The 14,391-nt window shown below is 52.6% G+C and overlaps 1 long non-coding RNA gene across 4 annotated transcripts; it reads left to right on the top strand.

Moving 5' to 3' along the window:
- The first annotated feature begins 1,024 nt into the window (after window positions 1–1,024).
- On the top strand, window positions 1,025–13,915 carry LOC144320253 (uncharacterized). 4 transcript variants are annotated; one of them, XR_013385811.1, is made up of 7 exons: window positions 1,025–1,327; window positions 1,431–1,963; window positions 2,111–2,252; window positions 4,915–5,003; window positions 11,576–11,741; window positions 12,285–12,476; window positions 13,353–13,796. It is a non-coding gene; the product is annotated as an uncharacterized LOC144320253 (long non-coding RNA). The 4 variants fall into 4 exon arrangements; XR_013385810.1 differs by having other exon boundaries at window positions 1,026–1,327; window positions 12,285–13,915; XR_013385809.1 differs by lacking the exons at window positions 11,576–11,741; window positions 12,285–12,476; window positions 13,353–13,796 and adding an exon at window positions 5,705–5,823 and having other exon boundaries at window positions 1,028–1,327.
- The last annotated feature ends 476 nt before the right edge of the window (window positions 13,916–14,391 follow it).

Genomic DNA, 14,391 nt, shown 5'->3' with positions numbered 1-14,391 from the left:
CCGCGCCCCCCACCAGCCGGGAGCCCTGAGCCGCTGGCTGCCCCAGCGGGGCGGGACGTGGGGCTGAATCAGGGCTGCTGCAATTATAAGATGAATTTGAGGTGTGACGCGGAGGGTGGCCCCAGGGAAGGTTCCTGCTGTGACCTGCAGGGAGGCAATATGGGGCTGATTCCACAACTGGCAAGAGGAACTCCAAAGCCACAGCCATTCACGGTTGTATTTCCAGAAGTCTATCACCCCACACAAGGAGGGGATGGTCTGTGATGGATCAGGCTAACCAAGCCTTTCCTTTCCTCCCCTCCTGGCCCCATGCCCGGACCCTCCAGCTGGACCCTCACAGAACCGGGGTGCCAGAGCCTGCCCCGGCCTCCCCTCACCCCCCGACCCTTCCTGAATTCTACTTTCTAAATGTGTAAAAATGCTGCCACTAACACTCACCTCTTGCTGCAAAGATTAAGTGAGTTACTGGGATGGAGTGTAGCCTGGGTCTGCGTCTGCTCCACCAGTCTCCTGCCTCCCCTGCCTCCCGGTCTGTGCGGCCTCACCCCCCACAGCCTGAGTTTCTCTCCCTCTGTCGACTGTTTTTTCCCATCGCCAGGCTGTTTCCCAGGCCACTGGCCCCCCTCTGCCCCTGCCCAGGCTGTCCCCTGCCAAGCGACTTTAGAGAGCTGGTCTGTAAGACGGATCCCGAGTCAGGATGGAACTTGTCATGTCCACAAACTCCATCTCATCGGACCCTAACCCACCAGCACTGAGGGAAGAATTGTCTGCATTTTGCAGAGGCAGAGAGTGAGACTCTGCTTGGCCGAAGACCCTGCAGCTGGTGAGTGGTGAGACTGGGATCCGTTTCCCACTCGGGAGACTATATTTATAGCTGCTCTGCAAACCAGGATTCAGAAGGTTCAGCAAAGCACTGAGGTGGGACTTATTAGCTCTGGAGAGTCCAGGAGGACTTCACGGAGGAGGTGACACGTGAGCAGAGATCTAAAGAACAAAGGGGAGTTCCACGGGCAGAGATTGGGAAATTCCATTTCCGTTGGAGGCACAGCCCAGCCCAGCATGGAGCAGAAGCAGGAGGAGGCGGGGTGTTGGGTGCTGGGGAGACAGAAGGGGCAGAGGAGGAAAGACCCGCAGCAGGCAGATCACTGGGAAGGGTAGCGGCTTGAAGCCGAGTGGGGGCGGGGGGACAGAAGGACTCAGCCTCAGGTGGACCGCCTGCAATCAGGAGGCCTGAGGTACACTAGGGCGGTGTCGGCCTCTGGGAGGAAGGGCCAGTGGCCCCAGAGCAGGTGGAGGCGCCCAGAGGGGCTGGAGCAGTGCTCACAAGGTATGGGTGCTGAAGGTGGGGCACGTGGAAGTTGGAAGCTTGGGGATGCTGAGGTCTGGGGGACGACAGGTGAGGTCGGGCCCCTCTGCCTCATGACCTGCAGGTTCGTCTCTGGCACCAGCACTGCTTCCTACTCAGAGTCCAGAGGACGTGGACACCGGGTCCTGCTGACCCTCGGCTCCTGTCCCCAGCCCACCCCCAACTCATGATCCTGCAGCTTTGGGCACCCGGAGCTCTATGAACCCAACTACTACAGCGCCAACTGCACACCAGCTTCCAGGTCACATGACCCAATTAGGGCCAAGGCCCTGCTGAACTTGCTTGTTTGCTCCTGAGTTTCTGTGTTTCGAAGACAACAATTCTAACACATTCCCTAAGGGTCAGGTCTCTCAGGCATCAATCTTGGATCATAATGTGAGCTTTGTTTGTCTTAAAGATTCTTCCAGAATCACTCAGGCACTCGTAGTCCTCAAGCTACCCTAGTTTTCCTGGGTCTAATCCGTGTGTACCTAATCAAGCTGAAATGTAGAGCCTTCAAGCAATCAGAAATGTCTGTTGTCTCTCAGCTCCCGAGGGGAGGAATTCTGAATGTCTGTAGCACATGGTTTTGGCTCAGGCCCCCTTGTGAGGCTGCAGGTAAGATGTGGGCCGGGGCTGCAGCCTCCTCCAAGGGCTCAAATGGGGTGGATAGTCCCCCAGGGTGGCTCACCCCCACCAGAGGAACACTGTGCTGGCTGTTTTGGCAAAAGGCCTCAGCTCCTTATCCCACGGGTTCCTCCGTAGGGCAGAGTGTCCTCCTGATGCAGGAGCTGGCATCCCCCAGAGAGAACGACCCAACACCATGCCAGAAGGAGACCTGACCTGCCAGGACCTGACCTCAGAAATCACTCACTGTCACTTCTGCAGTAGCCTATTGACCACCAAGGTCAGTCTTTTTTTTTTTTTTTTTTTTTTTAAGATTTTATTTATTTATTCGTGAGAGACACACACAGAGAGACAGAGACACAGGCAGAGGGAGAAGCTGGGAACCTGACGTGGGACTCGATCCTGGACCCAGGATCAGGCCCTGAGCAGAAGGCAGACACTCAACCACTGAGCCACCCAGGTGCCCCCCGGGTTTTCCTACGTAGCACAGGGAGGACTGCACAAAGCTGTGAGTGCCGGGAGGCAAGGATTTAAGGGGCTATTGCGAAGGGTGCAGAACCGGGCCACCTGTGGCTCTGCCTCAGGCACCTTCCTAGCAGCCCTGGCATCCAGGAGAGAAAGGTTCACCCATCCTGCTCTGCATGAGTCACCTTGTCCAGAGGGAAGGGACACCACCTTTCCTACTGCTGGGGGGGGGGGGGAGGTCTGCCTAGAGAGGGTCCGCAGGACCCAGAGGAGAGACGACCTCTGGCCACCAGGCCTCAGAGATGAGCTTGTGTGTTCATCCTGCATGCTTGAGTGCGGAGGGCGTGGTGATGCCCATGTGGGAGGGTTACTGTAACTGTGGTGGGGTCTTTGATTTTCTTCTCTGGTCGAGGTGTTGTGAGTGATGACAAGTGTCAGACCAGAGAGGTGGGGCTGGAGTCGCATGAGATGGGACAGGGGCCAAAGTTAGCTACTCCTACCAGCAAAGGTGCAAGACTGGGCTGTTGTAAATAAGTCTCATTTTTTAAAAAGTGGTGTCGGAGGGAACGGGGACTGGAGCAGGCAGGTTCAGATCTTAGCTTTGACCTGGTGGACAGATGTTCTTGTCAGGAGGACTGCATATTCTGATACTGCATCGGTGAAATGGGGGCTGTCACAGTGCCCATGCGTAGTGACGTGAGAAGGTGCATGTGAAGGTCCCAGCACATGCCGGACACTGGGGAGACGTCCTTGTACAGGTGGTTGTTGAGCTTATTTTCCTGAGAAGCAGCACAGGGAGTTCGAATCCTACATGGCAGGGAGGCAGCATGGGAGTCAGAGGAGGGCTTCCCTCCCCCCTGCGCACACCCAGGGCCCCATCGCACCACGTGCTGCCCACTGCATTCCTGCAGGCTCCTGGCTCAGCCACTCTTTCCAACGACCCACGGGAGCCCAAGCAGGCCCTCGAGCCCCTCCTCCCAGTGGGTGTCAGGACTCCGGCCCATCAACAATCCTACTTTGTGGAGGGAGGCACGATATTACAGAATTTTTTTTTCCTGTTTGTCTCCTGCTCAAAATCCTCCAAGGGCTCCTCCTGGTGGAAGACAAGCCCCTCCCCCTGGAAGCTATGCCAGGCTGTGGGGTGGCGGAGGGCACTGTAGGGTCCTTTGCAAATTCCTCTCGCCTCTCAGAGGCTCTGGTCTTCCACATACCTGCCCTCTTGATACCCTAGCACCAGTGGAAGCGGGTCCTGTACACACAGTAGATAAACTCTACAGGGTAACACTCCCAGATTTCTAAGAATTTGCTTAGAGAATGAATTTGCTTAAGAATGCGTGAGTGTGGGGCCCCTGAGTAGCTCAGGGGTTGAGCATCTGCCTTCAGCCCAGGGCGTGACCCCAGGGTCCTGGGATCGAGTCCCGCATCGGGCTCCCCGCAGGGAGCCTGCTTCTCCCTCTGTCTATGTCTGCACCTCTCTCTCTCTCTGTGTGTCTCTCATGAATAAATAAATAAAAATCTAAAGAAAAAGAAAAAAGAATGCGTGAGATTCACCTGCGGCCAGGACGTGGGCTACTCTGCGCATTTCTGCAGCTCTGCCCATCATAGCCTGGCCCGGGACCTTCCCTGCGAATGCTTCCTCACCGCCTGCAGTGGCTTTGGAAGGGAACCGGGGGGTGGATGAGTCCTTGCTTCCACTGCTCTGGGCAGTCAGGGCAGGAGGCTACGCTGGATGAAGCCGGGGCAGTGGGGGGGGCTCTGTCTTGTTGGGGGGCGTTGTTGCTTGTCCTGGGGTCTTTGGAGACAGCAGGGTGTTGAATGGTGCTCACGACCTGGACTCAGGGCCTGAGGGGCTCTGGGTTACACCCCATCCCCCCCCACAGGTTGCCTGGCAACCATTGTTCATTTCGTCACCTTGACTTTGAAAATAAAAATCAATTTCCTTCGTGACGTGAGCCAGGGGGCTCTATTAACCCACAAGTTCAAATAGTCCAGTTTTATTGCTCAGAGATTTATGAATACGGATGTACACAGAGCATCATTTCTAGTAAGGAAAGTGTTTTGCGCCGCTGAACCTCAGTGTCTGTCAGAGGCCTGCGATCACAGGAAGGCCCCTCCTCACCGCAGAATATTCTTCAGCTAATAAAAAAGTGACGGGGATCTCGGTGCCGACAGGGAAACATTCTCACAATTAATAGGGGGAAAATAGCCAGCTGGTTCCAGGACGGCGTGTGGTGTGTTGCCCTTTTTTACTGAACAAAAAAAAAGTGGGGGGGGGGGCACAGACAGGTGCCCGTGGGTGAAAACATTCTGGATGGATACACAGCAAAGTGGATACGGTGATTTTCTCTGGTGAATTGGATCGTAAGCAATTTTAATTTTCTCTTTACCCTTCTGTATTCTTTGATTGAAAAAATAAAACAAGCGTGTGTGACTTTTTCAACATGCAAAAACACGGGAGTCATTTCGTTTTCAAACAGACGATTCCAACTCTGGTGCCCAGGGCCCGGCTGGGGCCCAGCGGGACGGCAGGAGGAAAGAGGGAGGCCCACGCTTCTCCTCCCAAGTGGTGAGCGCCCCTCTCTGGTCTCTAGGGGTGTGTCGGCCAAGCTGGATGCCGAGGAGGGGACCCCCGTGATGCCTCCTAGGTTCTAGGGGGAGCGGGAGGTGGTGCCAGTTCCCTGTGAAGGAGGGAGACGCCCCTGGAGCCTGGGCATCAGGCTGAGAGCAGCTGGAGCAGGGCGGGGGCAGCAGGGCCACCTCCAGTCATCGCTGCTCTTTCTCGCCCTCTGTCCAGGCTGGTGTCCACCGGGCTCCCTCTCAGCCTCACACTCTGCGTCCCTTTGGGTGTCCTCGTGCAGGCCCGTGGCTTCCAACACCTCCTGGACACAAACCATGCCTCTTCTCCACCCCTGAGCCCCAAACCCATTCCTTCTCTGATCTCTTCCTCTAGACTTTCTTTCATGTCCCCACCCAGCTCCCCAAAAATGCCAGGTTCGCTCCCAAATCACAGAATGTGCACATACAGTTCCCTCTGCCTGGAACACAAGCCTCCCAGATACCCATCGCACTCGTTCCTTCACCTTTTTAAGTCTAGACTCAAATATCACAGGAGGTCATTCCTGGTCACCCTTAGAACCAAAGTTCCAGCCCCACTGGCAGCCCTCCCTGCCCCCTCCCTGCCCCCTCCCTGCTCAAGTTCTCCGCAGCACTTACACAGCTGTACACTCCATAACTTACTGTTTATATATTGTCTTCTCCCGCTGTTAGAATTTTGGCTTCACCTGTGATGGTGAAGAGGAAGCGGGCCTGCCCCACCAAGAGCTCCTGAGCATTTGCCCCTGCACCCAGAGCAATAAAGATGTTAATCGTCAAAAAAAAATTTTTTTTTTTTGGCCTCATGAGGGTAAAGCTTTGGAGTTTTTTCCCGTTCTGCATCTTTGGTACCAGGAACTGGACTCAGCACACAGGAGGCTCCCTATAAATGTGATTGAATATGAGGAAGCAGAAGTGCAGAGAGCTCATCAGTCTCACCCCAGTCCAGCATGATCATGTGAAATGATGTTTGTGAGCGTTCTCTAAACTATAGGTAGTGATAATTGTCATTTCCCCCCGACTCCTAAGAATTAGGATCCCAGGGGCGCCTAGGGGGCTCAGTCAGTCAGCATCTGACTTGATTTCAGCTCATGTCATGATATCAGGGTTGTGAGACTGACCCCCGACTGGAGCTCTGGGTGTGGAGCCTGCTAAAGATTCTTCCTCCCTCTCCCTCTGCCCCTCCCACACCCCACACCCCACACCTGTGTGAGCACACATGCTCTGCCTCTTTCTAAAAAAAAAAAAAGAAAGAAAGAATTGACACCCCAGGGGGCAGGAACTAGAGTGACGACCTTCGAGATCAGCTAGTCTATCTCATTATGTTACAGGTGAAGACAAGAGGTACCTCTTGTACCTATGCTTTGGAAATCCAGGTCACTTCTAGGCTCATGTTGGATGGCTTTGGACAAAACAGTTTGGGCTAACCTCTCAGACTGTACCTCCCTGTGAGGAGCAAAGTCAGCAGGCCATCCATCCGTCTTTCAATCCTTTCATCCTTCCATCCCTCTATCCACACATACATCCGTCCACCCATCTTTGCAACCATCACTCATCCTTCCGTCCATTTATCCTTCCTCTGTCTATCTATACATTCTTCCCTCCATCCATCCTTCCAACCAACCATCACTCATACTTCTCTCCATTAGCCACCCATCCTTTCATTCTGTATCCATTTTTCCTTTATTTTTTCCACCTGCCAGCTTGTCTATCCTTCTCTGCATCTGCTTCTCCTCTATACTTTTATTCATCCATTTCGGAAATCATTTATCCAAATCCAATCTTTTACCCACTGTTCATCCTTCCATTCATCCATCACTTCATACAGATCATCTCTTGAGGGTCTGTCGTAGGGGCGGGCGGCAGTCATCCGGGCACAAAGTTATGGCCTGTGCCAGCCCCTGGGTTTGGCGCTGGGGACACCGAGATCAACAAGCCATCTCCCCTCCTGGAGCTGCTGACAGCAGGAAGGGGGAGCACAGGGATTGTGAGAAAGCACCCAGTAGAGCTCGGTGTGTGTCAGTACTTAAGATCTGGAGCTCTGTCTATGAATTAGCGTCTCACTGGAGGTCTGTCCCTGGTCAGTGGGGGAGCTAGCCCCAGCACCCAAGCTTTGAGGGAGTATTCTTTTCACCACCCCCATGACTGGCCTGACCATCATCAGCCATGGGGAGAAAGTGCTAAGGGGGGACATGCCAGGGCCAAGACCCCATGCAGTCAGGATGCTATGCTGGCCATCTTCATGGTGACCTGTGGCGCCAGTGACCTCTGCCAGGGCAGGGTCAGGGGATGGGACTGCGGGCTGGGTGCCCACAGGGAGGAGGCTCCACAGAGAGGGGAACAGATAATTCATTAGTCACACAGGCCAGCCAAGCTTTTCACAGTAAGCCCCTTTATCTCCTTGCAATTGCATCCCATCAAGCAACAGAAAGCAATTTGGTTAAGTGGCGAATGCAACAGAGTTGCAGCCATTCAGAAACCACTGAACGCCTTTGCCTTCCATGCTCTGCTTGCTTGCAGAGCGCACTTCTTCAGACTCAGGGCCTCCATGCCCTCAGCTTCTGGGGCTGTGGGGCGACACACACTGCAGAACGTCTGCTGGACAGTGGTTCCAGAGCCCTCCTGGGGCAGCCCTTTCGTCTTGACGAGCAGAGACAGTGGGAATGCGGGGCTGCTCCTCCTGTCTCCCACCAAGGGCCCCTGGGCACAGACCTGCCTCGTCCTGCGGATGCCCAGAGAGGTGAGCTCCTTCACCTGGGTCCAAGTCCCAAGCTTGAATCATTTCTTCATCACCGTAGCTTCGCAGATTGCTTGTGTTAATTAAAATTTTTCCCATTATAGTCCTCAGCCTCCTGAGTCTTTTCTGTTTTATCTTCTGATCTGTGACTGGCTCCCTCCCCACCCCGTGGCCGCTGGGTTCAGACCCACATAACTTTGTGCCCGGATGACTGCCACCCGCCCCTACGAGCCTCGATCTTGATGTCCTCTACTTCGACACATTGCTGCCTGACAGGTCTTTCTAAAGAACAAATCCGGCCAAATCTCCCCGCTGCTGGAGACCCCAGTGGCTCCCATCACCCAGCGCAGCTCTGACTTGAGCCCCTCCCTGGAGCTTCCAATGGTGGAGAAGTGTCAGCGACCAGGGAGGCACGGAATCTGCCTTCCCGTCGGACTGACCCTGGAGTTCAGCTCCTCTGTCCACAGCATAGGGTTCAGCCCTCACCTGCCTCTCTCCTGCACAGAACCCTTCCTTGCCACCCACAAATAAATAGAATCTAAGGATGTTGGTCCAACATTCAAAACCCTTCAGTGTCCAACCCTGCCTTGTCTTCCCTCTGACCTGATGGACTCACTCACCATTTCCCAAACAAAATATGCACTTTCAAATTTAGCAAGTCAGGTCCTTTGCATATGCTCTTCTTACCTCTACCCCCAAGTCCAGCGCCTTGCCCAGGCCTTCCCAGCTCTTCCCATAACTGGCCCCTTCTCACCTTTTAGGTGTCGGCTTCAAGATTATTGCCTCCTAGAGGTTGTCCTAGGTCAGATTCTTGTAAAGCTGAACCCTGAGTGGGGAGATGTGGGTGAGTGATTGCTTAAGGAAGCGCTGGCATAGGGAAGCAAGAGGGCAGGGAGGCAGGGAAGCAGGACAGGGAAAGGGGACATGCCAAGTAAAGTGCATGATGTCTAGTCTGACCCCCCCTCCCCACCCCACTGCCTAGTCCTGGAGAGTAAATCACAGCTTGGAGTTTTCTTTGATTCCAAGTAGGGAATCTGGGTATCTGGATTCCTGCACTTCAGTCAGTGGCCAGGAGTCCCCAGCCCCTGGGGGAGGTACTTAAACCCCTGAACATTTTCTTGTTTCTTTGTTGGTTTGTGGTGTCTCTTCCTAGAGGATGTGAGGACCTCGAAGACAGGAATGCTGTCTTGTCCACCATTTTATCTTCAGTGCTCAGCACAGTGCTTGGCATTAGTTCGTGGTAACGGGCAGTTGTGGAGCAAATGAAAGGGTGAATGAGTGAATGAACAAACATGGCCAGCAAGTGATAAAACCCAAATTCAGGTCTCCAAGTGTAACTCTTTCCATTCAAGGAATTGAAAACCTGAGTGAACCAATGACCGAAAAAGGAACTGGCTGAGCACAGCCGAAGGCAGACGCTTAACCCACTGAGCCACCTGGGCGCCCCAAATGTCTACGTTTCTAGTAGTTGAGGCTTTAATTGTATATTAAGAGAGTAATACGACATAGCCAAGTGGGATTTATCCCAATGATGGAAATCTATCAACAAAGTGGAACAAGTATTATATAAATCATGCAAGAAACAGCGTACAGTTGCTTCAGGAGATACTCCAAAAGCCTTCAATGACATTCAAACTTTTATTTTAGAAACTCTAAAAATTAAAAATATAAGAAGATTGTCTTAACACAACAGAGTAAGTATCTCAATTTCTATGCTTGTATTACATTTATGATGGACACTGGAGGAAGTGCTGTGAAAATCAAGATTAAAATGAAGTGATCTCTGTCTCTGTATCAAGGATGAAGCTCATGAATTAAAGTGACCAGTCAGTTGAGCATCTGCCTTTCCCTCAGGTCATGATTCCGGGGTCGTGGGATCCAGCCCCACATCAGGCTCCAGGCTCACGGGGAGTCGGCCTCTTTCTCTGCCCCTCACCCCCCTCCTACTCTATTGCTGCTGTGACAAATTGCCCCAAAGTCCCGGTTTCCATCAACACAAATGGACCTGGCCCCTCTGGCCATCAGGAGTACTGGGGAGTCCCACTGGTCTAAAACCGAGGTGTCTGCAGGGCAGCAGCCGTGTTCCCAGAGCAGCCAGGCTTGAGGGGAGCATCCCTCTCCTTCCCCAGCTTCCAGAGGCTGCCTGGGTTCCTCGGCTCTTGGCTGTGTCATTCCAATTGGCATTTTCACATCGTTTTTCTCTCTCTGCCTCGCTTCGCCTTCCTCTTCCCCTTATAAGGACCCTTGTGATTACACTGGGCCCGTCCCAGTGGCCGGAGATGATCTCCCCATGTCCAGATCCTCAGCTTAATCTCATCTGCAAAATTCCTTTTGCCATAAAAGTACACTCATAAGTCATTTCTGAGAGCAACTGATTTGTTTACACGGAGCCGTGTTTATAGATTTATTTGATGAAGATTTCTCCTTAAATCTCTCAGACCTCAGAGGGACAACACAGTTCCCCAGGCTGACCTTGTCTTTACAAATCAGAGCAGTCCTGGGTGTTTACTGTGCCTGGGATCTGGGCTGAGAGCATTGCCTCCCTTAACCCTGTGGCGCCCGGACCGCCTACCGGGTTCTGCGGGGAGGGGGCTCCGAGAGGGACGGCCACTTGCTGGTTTCCAGTGCAGATACGAGGCAGGCTGGGGACTTAGGAGCACGTGCCTGGCCCCCCAGAAGGAGCTTGCCTGAGGTGGGTGGCGGCAGAGCAGGACTTGCACCGGGACCTCCAGGCCCCTCTGAGCAGGCGGGAGACTTGCTGCAGCTGCCGCTGGAGCCATCAGAGAAAGGAGCCAGCATTCCCTGGGGGCCCTGGGACAAACCTGGGCACGTGACCAGGACGCAGGTGCATCCAACCACCAGCGGAGATCTTCCAATGGGGCCAGCTTCCCGGTCCCCACCCTGGGCGCCCTGTGCAGGGTCTAGTGGAGGCTGCAGGGGGCGCGCGGGGTGTCCGGGAACCTGGGAACCAGCTACCTTCAGTTCCCGGGTTGGAGGGAGGGCCGAGCTCCTCACTGCGGCCCACAGCTGCCTCCCAGAGGCCTTGTTACCCAACTCCAGCGTCAGCACCGCAGGGCGGAGGAGGCCTGAGACCCTAGGTCTGGCTCCTGGCTCCCCAGAGAGGCCTGAGCCTCCCCGAACTGCTTCCCCGGGGGCAGGTCAAGAACAGGGTTGGGGCTGTATTGTCCCAACCTCTATAATCATTTCTAGCCCTTTCCAAACCCTCTTTAAAGGAGACTCTCAGTGACTGAGAAACATCTTGGATGTGGCCTGTCTCCGTCTGTCAGAACATCTCTAGGTCTGACCACAGTTTGCGGGAAATACAGGGGACGGAGGGGCCCAGGGTGATGGTACAGAAATGCAATCAGATGCAAAACGCAGAACCTCTGCAGGACAAATGACCCAGTTTCTTCCACAAATGAATTGAGAGGGGGAAAAAGAGGGAGGCGAAATACAGAGACTTGAAGGCATATCTACCCAATGCCAAGCATCAGCCTGCTTTGTGTCCTGATTTGAACAAACCAACTACAAAAATAAAGAGCATTTAAACATCAAATAGGCATTTTCATGATACTAAGGAATCACTGTTATGTTTTAGGTGTGATGTTAGGATGATGTGAAAAGCAAAGGGACCTCATCTTTCGCCAACACAAACCCACCTGTTCACAGAGGAAACTGCGGGGTATCTGAAGTCTGCTCTGTGCCAACCTGGGAGGGTGGCAGGATCCCAGAAAGGACCCTAACCCCCCCCCCCGGGATTCATTATCCTATCTCCTCTAACTTTATATATTTAAATTTCCCCTCATTAGGAAAAATCAAGACCCAAGAGACACCGAAAAAAGGGAAAAAAAAAAAGGCGATTCAGAGTCAGACCCTGAATATTGAAGAAGTTTCTTTTTCTTATGGTTTCCTTTCCACGAGTGCACAAAAGAGTGAGGACATGTGGATAAAACGCACACACAAACGACACAAGCAGTAAGTGTCGCGGTGGCTGTGGCTTCCCTGTGGTTGTCCCAGTGGCTGTGAGGCTCAGTGTTTGCTGTGTTTCTAGTGTGGAAGCAGTCTTGGCTGCACTAAGGGGCCCGTGAGGTCAGAGCGAGAAGCCCAGTCTGGGTCCAGCCCAGCAGCACGCCCTTTCCACTGTGCACACGCCCGTCCCTGGTTCCTGGGACACAGCCTGGTCAGATGCAGGAACCCACTGGAGCTGATAGTGATCAACAGCCGCCCTGGGGGCCACTGACACTCAGCAGGTGGCCTCTCCCACACAGACTTGGGGCTGGCGGAGGGTCAGATCCCACAGGAAATGTCAAACCCAAACTCAAACAGGAATCATGTTTGTCCTCCCCAGAGTTTGAAGGGATGGATGGGGTGTCGTTGCTTGGATCAGACAACTGTGCTATATCAAAAATCTGGCCAAGAGGCTGATCGGGGACAGGGCCCTGGTAGGGGATGGGGGCAGCAGGTCACCCCTTTTTCCAGGCCAGAGTCTGTTTGTGAAAGATCATGTCTGTTCCCTAGAGTGCTTCTCTAAATCCACGAGAGACGGACACCCAAAGGGGCACAGGAGATGAGGCAGCAGCATGTTGGTGCACAAGATGCGATACACCAGTGAACAGCGCACATGAGGAGACACATTCGGCTTTGCCAAAAATCAAAGGAATGAAAATCACAACAGGATATCATTTGAGCCTGTCAATCTAGCAAAGCAGAGTATGTGATCCTGCATTTGGGTCCCGGAGGGTGGGGGGGGGACACTACTCTAGGGGACATTACAGAGATAATTGGTAAATTTTGAATATGACTTAGAAAATAGTAATGATTTTTTAAAAGACTTTATTTATTTATTCATGAGAGACACAGAGAGAGGCAGAGACACAGGCAGAGGGAAAAGCAGGCTCCCTGTTGGGAGCCCGATGCGAGACTCCATCCCAGGACCCCAGGGTCATGGCCTCAACCACTGAGCCACTCGGGAGTCCCTGAAAATAGTAGTATAATAGCAGGGTTACATTGCTGATTTTTTAAAAAAGAGATATTTATTTATTTTAGAGAGGGAGAGTGTATAGGTGAGAGGGGCAGAGGGAGAGGGAGAGAATCTCAAGCGGACTCTGCCCTGAGTGCAAAGCCTGAGGAAGTGGATCTCAGGACCCTGAGGCCATGACTTGAGCTGAAATCAAGAATCAGTCCTTTAATTGACTTGAGCTCCGCCCCCAGGCGCCCCGATTGCTGATTTTTTATGCTCGCGTGGAGGTTACGCAGAGGTTGTTAGGAAATACACTGACACACTTGGGGGTAAACAGGTCACAACGCCAGCAACTTACTCTCAAATTGTTCAGAAAAAGGAGGTAGGAGGGGGGCACATGGGGGAAATGTTAGCACTTGGTAAATCTGGGCAGAGGAGGGGCTCTTGCACATTCTTACAGTCTCTGTGAATTTGAACTTGTAGGTATGCCCTGCTTTTTGAAAGTCCGCATCGCACCACTTGTACTTGTTTTTTGCTAACCAACAGAAAGCTGAGGAGGATTTGCACTTTAACAAAAAATGGGGAAAAGCAAAAATAGCGTTTAGCATTTGTTTTGCTGCCCACAGAGCTACTGTGGGGGCATCCCCACCTGAGCAGCAAGAGGGGCCCCTCCGCCACGCTCCTGCCCCAGACTCCACTCATCATCTCAGCATCAGGCTGCTGGCTCTGACCTGTGTCTGCGAGCACCGAGGCTCCATCCTGATTTACTTTGAGCATCGTTAGCAAGATGTGTCCTAAGGTGTCAAAAAAACCTGAGAGAGGTTATTTTTTGGGTCTGGGAATGCTAAAAAAAGTTTCCGTATAAATTAATGGTGGAGTGCCCGGATGGCTCCATCAGTCAAGCATCTGACTCTTGATTTTGGCTCAGGTCATGGTCTCAGGGTCATGAGATTGGGCCCTGTGTTGGACTCTGCTCTGGGCATAGAACCTGCTTAAGATCCTCTCTCTCTCTCTCTGTCCCTCTGCCCCTCCCATTCCATCCTCTAAAAATAAAGAAATAAACAAAAGAAAAGAATTAGTGGTAATTACTTCTCTGCTTTACACCATCGCAGCTTACCAAAGGTTGCATAACCTTGCCCCACTTTCAGATAGCAGGGGAAGCCTGTATCTCAGAAAGCTTTTTTAGGGGCACCTGGGTGGCTCACCTGGTTAAGCATCTACCTTCGGCTCAGGTCATGATCCCAGGGTCCTGGGATGGGGCCTTGCACAGAGCTCTCTGCTCGGAGGGGAGCCTGTGGAAGGGGAGGTGGGCGGGGGGTTGGGATGACTGGGTGACGGGCACTGAGGGGGGCACTTGATGGGATGAGCACTGGGTGTTATGCTATATGTTGGCAAATCGAACTCCAATAAAAAAATAATATAAAAATAAATAATAAATAAATAGAACAAGGGAAGAAAATTTTCTTTTTCATTAAAAAAAAAAAAAAGAGCAGTGAGGGGCCAGAGGCTGACTTCAAAATGTCCATAACAGTACTTCTAGGCAGTGTCAATATAAGCGATCTTAATTTTCTTCTATGTATTTGGTCTGAGTGTTCTACATCAAACAGTGATCAGTTTTCCAGAAAATTATTTAAAAGTATAAATGCAATGATTTAAAGACTATTG

The sequence above is a fragment of the Canis aureus genome, chromosome 9, assembly GCF_053574225.1.
Source record: "Canis aureus isolate CA01 chromosome 9, VMU_Caureus_v.1.0, whole genome shotgun sequence".
Classification (NCBI taxonomy): Eukaryota; Metazoa; Chordata; class Mammalia; order Carnivora; family Canidae; genus Canis; species Canis aureus.
The sequence above is the reverse complement of the archived record's forward strand: the minus strand, read 5'-3'. Positions and strand labels throughout refer to the sequence as shown.